Source organism: Lissotriton vulgaris, chromosome 7 (assembly GCF_964263255.1).
Source record: "Lissotriton vulgaris chromosome 7, aLisVul1.2, whole genome shotgun sequence".
Taxonomy (NCBI): Eukaryota; Metazoa; Chordata; class Amphibia; order Caudata; family Salamandridae; genus Lissotriton; species Lissotriton vulgaris.
The window spans coordinates 1,735,777,870-1,735,788,031 of NC_141695.1; positions in this window are offsets into that span (position 1 = coordinate 1,735,777,870).

Genomic DNA, 10,162 nt, shown 5'->3' on the forward strand with positions numbered 1-10,162 from the left:
ATAGCAGCACCTTGAAATACGTGAGCACTGTATAAAAAACGTTTTGCATTTGATTTGTTAGTCTAAACTGCTTCTACATGTGTAGTTAGCATCTAGGACACATTTAGGGTGCACTTGACAACTGTCTTGCCTCTTACAGCCTGATTCATGAAAACCGAATTCTGCGATTTTTAAATTGCGATTTACAGCGAATCGCAATTTAGAAATCGCAGACCGGCATTCATCAAAATTAGCGAGAAAATAAAGCGAATCGCACGCCGCCGCAAAAAGGGTTAGCGATTTTCTAAAATCGCAGAAAAATCGCTATTTCCGTCTACATCCGTGTAGGAATTGCGATATCGCTAATTGCGATATCGCTAATTGCGAGATCGCTAAATGCGATCTCGCAAAATCGCGAGATCGCAAAAACGGGAAGTCGCATTTCGAGCACAGTGATGACATCACAACCAGGAAGCAGTCAGTTCCCACCCCCATTCAGAACAGTGAGGCTGATCTCGAGGCTGCATCTCACTGAGCTCCTTCCAGGACACCTCCAAACTTGAAAATCCTTTTCATTGGTGACTGCACCAATGGCAGAGGATGCAGCACCAGGGCCCAGCGACACCGGGCGCAAGCGGAAGCTCAAATTCTCTGAGCAGAAGTTGGAGCACCTGATTGATGGAGTGGTTGATAACCACCCAAAACTTTTTGGAAAGGAATCCAGGAGGGTGCCTAAGGCGGAGAAACGCCGTCTCTGGCTTGGGATAGCTGCAAAAGTCAACTCTGTGGGCGTGGCATACAGGTCGCTGGAGGAGCTGAAAAAGAGGTGGTACGACCTCCGAGGTCGTGCCAAAGAGAGGGTGGCACAGAGGCTGGGCGAGACCCTGGCTACTGGAGGCGGAGATCCTACAGTCCCTCCCAACACCCCCTTGGAGGACCGCGTGGAGGACACTCTTGAGCCAGAGGCGTGCATAGGGGTCATCAATCTGGACTCTTCCCGACCCACCCAAGACAGCCAAGGTAAGTGGCATGTGACTGCGACCCTGTCCCCTAACAATGCCCATGACCCTATAACCTCCCATAATCATCCCGAGTCATGCAATCCATGCACATTAGGTCATGCCCAAAAGCATTGTGGGACATGTAGTCTGCCCACAATGTACAAGAACCCCAATGCAGGCAGACATGTCCCAAAGTACGCAATGCCACAGGCAGTCAGGGAATGTCATCCAGCATGCATGTAGCAACTGCACGTGTGACAGATGCATGCAATTAATGTACGTCCACTTCCCCTCACAGGTGGCGCTGACAACAGCAGCGACAGCGACAGGCTGCTCATTGACGAGGATGCAGAGGAGGTGCCAACAGCGACACATCCAGCACCATCAGGCGCAGCACCTATCCCCGCAGCCAGGGCAACACCATCTGCAACACCATCTGCGCCAGCACCATAAGGCGCTGCACCTATGACGACCACAACTCCACCACCAGCTGGACCCTCTACATCTGGTGCAGCTACTGCGGTGACAGTGCACACACCCACTGTGGCCAGCCAGCACAGCAGGCATGGCAGGACTCGCCAGCAGAACACAGCACGCAGCGGCAGGAGGGGGATGGCTGTGCGCGTGCCAGGCCTGAGCATAGAGCGTTGGATGCTACGCATCCACCAACTGCAGGCACGACTGCAAGGGGCGATCCAACTACAGCTCCACAACATTGGCCGCAATGTGGCTAATGTGGCCGACAGGATAGAGTGCATGACGACAGCCATGGAGGCCAACACTGCTGCGCTCATATTGCAGCGCAACACCGCCGCCGCCTCCACCGGCAGCTACTTACGCGGCTGTCAGCCTACACCCGCTCAAACTATGTAATTGGGAATGCCACCTCCCAGCTCTCACGATGGTCCCTGGCGCAGCAGCAGCAGATGGTCCAATGCTGCGTGGATGTTGCACGAGCAGGTCACCACTGCCGTACCGGCACTTCATCCTACTGGGCCAGGCAATGTCGGGGGGGACGACACCAGTGAGGGCACCTCCAGTGTCAGCTGCCTGTCTGCCTCACAGGTTGGCGTGTTACGCCGCAGCACCAGGCCCACTGCAGGGACACGTGCCATCCCAGAGGAAGAGCCAGAGAGGCGATTGGGTGCTGCGCGCCGGAGGCGCACTTGAGTTTCATGTACATTGGCTGGGACATGCTGATGATACAAGCATGTCCTGTGTTTTGTTTGGAGCAGTATGGCGCAATACTGCTTGCATTTAAAGAATAGAAACATAACATTATTATTGTGCCTTCAACAATAATATTTATTCTAGCATCATACATCGGCCTCCTGTCATTATTTCCATTGGCATGCAATTGTGATTTGTTGTGTGAGGGGAGTGGGTGCACTAGAAACTGTTCATTGTGATGTGGTTGCGGCGTCTGTGTCCTTCAGCTGGGTTCTCCCCGCGTTCATGAAGCACATGTGCAGGTGGCCGGTCGTCCCCTTCCGACTCACTGCCAGAGATCTCTACAGGTATCCGGCGCTTGGTAGCAATGTTGTGTAGTATTGCACACACAGCCACAATGCGGCAGCACACATCAGGACTGTAGTACATGGCCCCACCAGTCTTGTGCAGTATGCAGAATCGGCTCTTCAGTAGCCCAAATGTCCTCTCAATGCAATTCCTTGTGCGTATGTGTGCTACATTGTAACGCCGTTGCAGTAGTGTAGCAGGGTTGAGGTATGGGGTGAGGAGGTATTCACGGAGGGCGTAGCCACTGTCACCTGAATGAGAGGAGCAGAGGGTGAGTGCCTGTGCAGCGCAGCTACTTCATCGTAGTGTAACATTGTGGGCAAAGTGTACTTACCGAGTAGGTGTCCTTCACCAAAGTCTCCCCTGGCCAGTCGTGTGTGGAGGCCGCAGTGCCGGAATATGAAGGAGTCATGTGTACTCCCCGGGTACTGTGCCACTATGTCCGTGATGTATGTCTTAGCATTGCAGACCATCTGGATGTTGAGGTAGTGGTAGGACTTGCGATTGCGGTACATGTACTCCATTGCAGCTGGTGGGCAGATGTGGATGTGGGTACAGTCAATGCATCCTATCACATGTGGGAAATGCGCAACATTGTAGAATTGATGCTTGGTCTCATCCAAATCCTGTTGGCTGGTGGGAAATTTGATGTGGTGGTGTAGCTGGGTCAGCATTGCGTCAAGGAAACTCCCTAGGCAGCGGGACATGGTGGGCTGGGATATCCCCCCAGCAGCTGCAACTATCACCTGGAAGCTCCCAGAGGCCAGGAGGTGCAGGCTACACAATACCTGGACATGTGTGGGCACGGCATTGGTCCGCCTTGTTTGGTGCTGCATCAGGGGGTCAAGGTCCTGAATTAGCTTGATGATCATTGGCCCATTCAGGCGGTACTTTGCGTATATTTGCTCTCTGGTTTGGCCCAGCAGGGTGACCCGCTGGCGGAATATCCTGTCCTGGATTCTGCGTCTCCTCCGTGCTGCTCGCTGTAGCCTTCGTCGCCTGACCACCATGTAGAGTCCTGGCATTCTGAGACTCCTTATGCTGATGCTGCATCTCCTTAAGTGTGTTTGGTCAGGCCTGCACCTGTTACTGATTGGGCAACGGATTTTCAAATGTTTTTTTACAATGGCTTTGATGGTTACCACCTGCTTTGGGTTGTCCTTAAATTGCACCTCGCAAACAGCGATTTTGTTTTTTTCGCTATTAGCGATTTTTCATGATTACCGATTGCGATTGTATTGCCAAATCACTATTTTATTCGCAGAATCTGTGGTTTATCGCAAATTCCGATTCGCTAATGGTCTACTGCCGGCATTCTGCGAATCTTTTAGCGATTTTGCTATTCTGTGTTTGCGATTTCGCAATTTTCGTGGTGAATACCGATTTAGAAAATTGCGCTCGCAATAGCATTTTCGCAGCTATTGGGAGCGCAATTTTGCTTCATGAATCAGGCTGTTAGTGGCCTATTTATGGGATTTTGGCATAGGGCAGTGCAACAACACACCTTGCTATGCTGCATTATGCCAAAGTGATGAGCAGAAATACATCATATTTTTGCAATATGGTGCATTCCTGTTTTTACCTTGCATTGGTGCCGTTTCTGCAGCCTAGCGTCAATGCAGGCAGGATTGTTTTTGTGTGGAAAGGGGCACTTTTCCTCCACAATACAATGCTAATAGGTGTTCCATTTTCTAAGTGTGCGGCAGAATGCAGCACACATAGAAAGAGGAAACAAGGAGGAGAAATGAACATATTTCTCCTTGTTATGCATCATCTTGTGAACCGTACGGATTTGGCACTTACCCAGGTTTACATGATTTTGTATATCTGGGGCAGCATCAAATTCCATTGGTGCTGAATGGGAAAACCCACCTCAATGCCCATAGAATGCCTCCAGGCCCAGAGTAAGGCGAGGCAGCGATTTGCGCTGCATCACCTTAGTCGTAATTTATGAGGACACTCAAAGCCATGCAATGTGGCTTTGCATGGCATCTAAATCAAAATGAGAGCTACTCAAACGAAGTATGTACGGCAGGGTGTCAGATTGTGTTACATCACACACATATTATATAGAGACAATGACTCATAAATGTGGAAGTCAATGTATTGGAAGTGTTACTTAAGACATTGAGGGTTAAGGTGTAAGAGTCAGATGTCATCCATACTGGTAAACATGGGTGGGGCCACAGGGGTGGTTGCCCTGGGTGCAATATTCTTAAGAGTGCAACATTTTAAAAGAAAAAAACATTTGTGGTGGAAGGGACTCAAGTCAAGTCGGTGCTGTTGTCTGCAAGTGCAGGTTATGCTGTCTTGCCCACCTTTCCCCTCAGAAGGGCTGCACAGAGCTGGGCCCTCATGCATCTCTCATGGCCTCGGGCAGGTGGGAGCTGCTCACACTGTTTCCCGGTGACATGAAAGCAGGGCCGCCCAGTGGCACAACAGTGGAACGTCTCTTGTGGTACCACAGCACCATACAAGGAATTGGTTTCTACTTTTTGGCAGGCAGAACGAGCATTTCAAGCTTGAGTTCTGTGCTTGCTCCCTGGTTTCATGTGTCGGTTTGTGATGGTGGATTATGTCACCCAGGGGTGTGGCATCCGTTCATTCTTTCATCCATTGTTCAATCTTTCACCATTCATTCTGTCCTTCCATCTGTGTGCCCTTCCATATCCAAACATATTCAACCATTTCCAAACGTATCCATTATTTATCCTTCCATCCATCATTTTACTCATCCATTCCTCCATCCACCCTTTCACTCATTCATTAATCCATCATCCATCCATTCTTTCACCCATCCATTCACTCATCCATCCAACCATTTACCATCTCACCCATCCAACCATCCTTTCACTTACTCATCCATCCATCCATCCATTCACCCAGTCACTCATCTGTGCATTCGTCCATCCATTCACAATTTCACTCATCCATCCATCCTTTCTTCCAGCTCTTCAGCCTCCCTTTCACTCATCTATACATTCTTTCACTCATCCATTCTTTACCTCCTTCTTTTTTACTCATCCATACACCCATTCGTCAATCCATCCAGTCAATCATCATTCCATCCATACTTTCGCTCATCCATCCATCCTGCCTTTCTCTCTCCATCCCCCTTTCACTTAGCCATCCTTTCACCCATTCTTCCACCCAACAATCCATCCACTCATGAATCCATCCATTGACCCTTTCACTAATCCATCCCTCCATCCTTTCTCGCATCCATCCACCCTTTCACTCCTCCATCAATCCTTTTGACCTTCTACCCTCCGTTTCACTCACTCATCCATCCACCCTCTCACTCATCCATCCATCCATTCACCCTTTCACTTAATTAATCAATCCCTCCATCCATCATTTCACTCATTCACTCACAAATCATCAACCCTTTCACTCATCTATCCACCCTTTTACCCATCCAGCCACCCTTTTACCCATCCATTCACCCATTTGCCCATCCATCCCCCTTTTACCCATACATCCACCATTCCAGCCATACACCTATTTATTTACCCTTTCTCTCATGCATCTTCCACCCACTCATCCTTCCATCCATTCTCTCATTATCCTTCTATTCACCTTTTCACTCATCCATTCCTCCCTTCAGTAATCCATCCAGCCATTCGCCCATTCCCTCACACTTACTCACCTACCTTTTCACATTAATTATGAGTTGAGCCTTTGTCTGCAGAATTGCAGACAGAAATGGCCCATCAAGAACTTCACCCTTGCTGTTGTTCCTAAAGCAAGGCTGGGGCGGAGGAGGGTTCAGTATGCCCCTTCACATAGGCAATCTGAAACCTTGGAAGTCATGAGTCGTGCATGATGCACAGTGCCAGGACGTGAGGTGACTGTGACATGGTGTTGTTTCCAGGGCGTTAAGTGGGTTGAAGAAACTTGGGGGTCTCTCCAAATGGCATGTCCGATGTAATTAAGGGTGTGGCTTAAAACACTGTAGCTAAAAATCTGTGCTTAGCAAAGTGAGCTGCCTGACTGGTATTCTGCTACTTCTGTTATTGCATCCAGATATATAATACCTGACACCTTCTACAAGCCAAGACTATTGGGTTTGTCAATGGTTGTTAGTTGCATACCATAAAAGAAGAATCAACTATGGATTCGTTGTATATAATATTGAAAATGCTTCAGTTCTAAAACGATGAGACTGTGAAAGACCCATAACCCATTCTTTTTAACTTATTTCCCTGGCTTCTTTGCATGAACTGGATTGTGTACATATCTTCCATCTGGTGAGGTGCAACATTTTCTTTATGTATTGGTTAAACAGAATGCCCTGCTCTAGAGCAAGGAGGGGCCCTATCTCCTGGTTTAATAGCCCAGACGGGCCCATTGTCATTCTATATGTGACAATCAGCCAGCATACAGAATGACAACGAACGGGGTGAGGCTGCTCTTGCGCTCAGAGGATGAGTGCGAGGAGGCCCCATCAGGGAATTGGGGCTTCTCGCAGGGGGACAGTGCTGTTCCCCAATGCCCAAAGTTAAGGACAAAAGGCGTCCGTAAATGGGATAATCGCGGACAACGGATGTGAGATCCAAATCACGGATGGTCCATGAAATTTCTGGACGGTTGGTCACCCTACTTGAAGGTCAGGCTGGCAGGCACCACATCCAGCCGGGGCAGCCCAGGAGATGGGGGTCTGAAACCCGTTCTGGCCAATGGGTGTTTCACGCCTGCATGTGAGGGAGGTATAGCTCTAGTCAGAGTGGTTGCGGCAGGTGGAGGAGCCCGGAGCAAGGTGCACAGCAAGAAGAGCTGCTGGGCGCCAGTGTAGGTGCTGCATAGCAACGTAGGGAGAGGTGAAGCCCGCAGCAGCACCATGAGGGCTGTGGTGGGCCAGTACAGGAGGTGCATGGCTATGGCTGAAGACTTCTTACAGCGGAGGGTAGTAGCCAGTTGGATGCACCAGCTGGCCAATGCACGGTCATGCATTGAAAAGAACCTGAGGCGGCTTGCTTAGCAGACGGTGAGGCTTGCACTCACTCGCTCCCTGCGCTGCCCCTCTCTACCCCATTTTGCACAGCACAGCTGCTTTTATTGCCGTTTTTATTGACACTTTGCTATGATCCCATCGAAGGGTTGCATCTCCCGCCTGGACTTACTCGTCACTGATTCCCTCCCTGCAGACCGCATCTCAGCCACTCTGGCACTGCTGCCATATTCTTTTTTCTGAAGCCGTTCTGAGTAGCCCATGAGGGTGAAGGAAGTTGCCTTCAGGAGCGGGTGTCTAGACACGTTTTGGGAGCAGCTTGCGGCGGTGTCAAGGAGCTTAGCTCTACCGGGCAGGCTTGCTCCAGAAGGTGAGTCAGGTGAAGTGAGTGCTGTGGCTGGTAGTAGCCACAGTAGAGGGGCAGAGCCCAGGCCTTGTGGAGGTGGCCAGGCGAGGTCTGGATCAGCCTCTGGAGTCTGAACTAGCTCCCACTCACCTTCACCTAGCACCCTTATTTCTGTCACCAGCTGTCGCCTTCTCACATCACTGCATTGCCGCTTGTCTTGCTTCAAAGGTCACTTGAACTTTTTATGACATCAGAGGGATAGAGGATAATAAGCCACATCTGGACAAAGGGTATTTGGCCATAGACACCAATTGAACAATGTGGGTAGTCTGATGCCACTGTCTTGAGCTAGCATGTGTTCTAAAAGTATCCTCATCTCCCATCCTCTGCAAGGAGGCTGGGGAGGAAAGTTTCCACCTTTATTTTTATACAGAAAATGTGAACCTGAAGCTCTTGTTAATAAGCATTGACAAGGAGAGGATAAAAAACTAAAATAAGCAAGAAGAAGAAAAATAAAAAACTCAACTCCTTGGGTGTAGCAAATCCACCAGAAGTGCAAAAAAATATGTTTTATACGAACACTGAAAAGGAACTACAGGCTAATGAGTCCAAGTGCCCCAAGTCATTGGCTGGTCAAGATAGTGGTATAAAAAATATTTCAAGTGCAAATTTGCTGAAGAAAGTGATCAGGGGAGCAGTGAGAAAATCCCTTCCACTCATTGATTTTGATTTCAATGAGGATTCGCTGTACAATCTATGCTTGCCGATGCCGCTACCTCCGAAACCAGCCAAATCTTCCATGTTTGACTCTGGCTTGGAATCACATAACAATAAAGAAGCATGGCCTGGGAGCTCAGCTGATAAAGGAACAACCTTCATCAAGGACATGTCCTTAACAATGACTTCCTTTGGGTACAAACGCTTGAGTCTATTGGATCATATAATTGTCAACCATGGGGCACCGTTAGTGGAAGGAAAAGAAGTTGTCTGCAGAACTTTGCCATCCATGGACTCAAGCATGCTATAGGCTCAACCTTTTAGGCCATCTGGCAAATTTGGACAATCTAGACAACTTGCTCTGGGTGCACAGTCTTACAAAACAGTACTACTACCCCCCATAGTGAAGATCATTAACGCATGTACTTCCTCAGTTGAGCAGGTCAAATGTTCGCCACCTTGTAAGTTTGCTTCTGCAGGTTCCAGCTATGGCTTGAAAGCTCTTGCCAATCCAAACGTGTGTGCTTCTAAAATCCCTAGATTCAAAGTAACTCTGGCTCCAACGACTTCTCTTTTTTGTCCGCCAGTCCCTCGTGTGTACTTAGAAGCCATGGAACCAATGCAGCGTAAGCTACAAAGGCCTCTCATGCATCTCCACCAGTTGGAGCCACTTACCCCAAGGCTCGCCATTAAGTAAATGCTCTGAAAAAGAGGCCACATGATTGAGATCAATGAACAATGCCATTCCTTCAATAGGGAGAGCAGACATAATGCATGCCCATGAACTCGATATCCAAATTACAATCCTGCAAAATCTTGATGGATAGCATATATGTCTTCCCTGTCTGTCTATTTCTCTCACAACGGAGTGCAAAAAACAGTGTCATTACTAAGATAAAAATAGAAACCAACATAAGACTGCACACAATGCAGGATCAGTGTAGAAACAGTAAAAGCGGAGGTCATATTGTAACATGTAAAGGCTTGAAAACCTTCCATTGTATCATATGTTATATTAAAAGATTATATATAAATGCATCATGCTGCAAAAATAAGCACAAATGAAGTCCACATATACCTGTGTTGCACACACACATATATATCAAGTACTTAAATTTTGTAAAGTACTATCATTTTAATGACATGCCTCCCAAACACAAAAGATAAATTATAGTGGGCACTTATTTTGGGGCACATATTCAGCACCAAGAGAGGTGGAAACTGTCCAGGGTATTACTGGCAGACAGATTCGGCCACCTGTAGTACCTGTCAGCGTGCTAAATATGGGGTAGAGTGACCATGTGTTGGTAAAATCAGAGAGAATGTTCTTTGTAGGCAGTGTGAGTCCTAGGAGTGGAAAACTAGGTGTCGCATGGTGCCTGATAGTTCCCCCAAATGGAGGGTGGATGCTCCCTGGTAGCGAATCATACTTAAAATGGCGAGGTCCCCATGGTGACAAGGTATCACAATGTACAAGCCTACTCAAAAGAAAGCGGCTGAACAGAAATCAAAGGGCGGTTCAAGTGCCAAATGTGCCAGTTAGGGGGTGGAAGGCAATATAGTGGTTGTGCAAACAGCAGGGAAGTGGCTATTGGAAGATACAAGCATGGGGGCCCTAAGACACTCATAACAAAGTGCACAGTGAACACA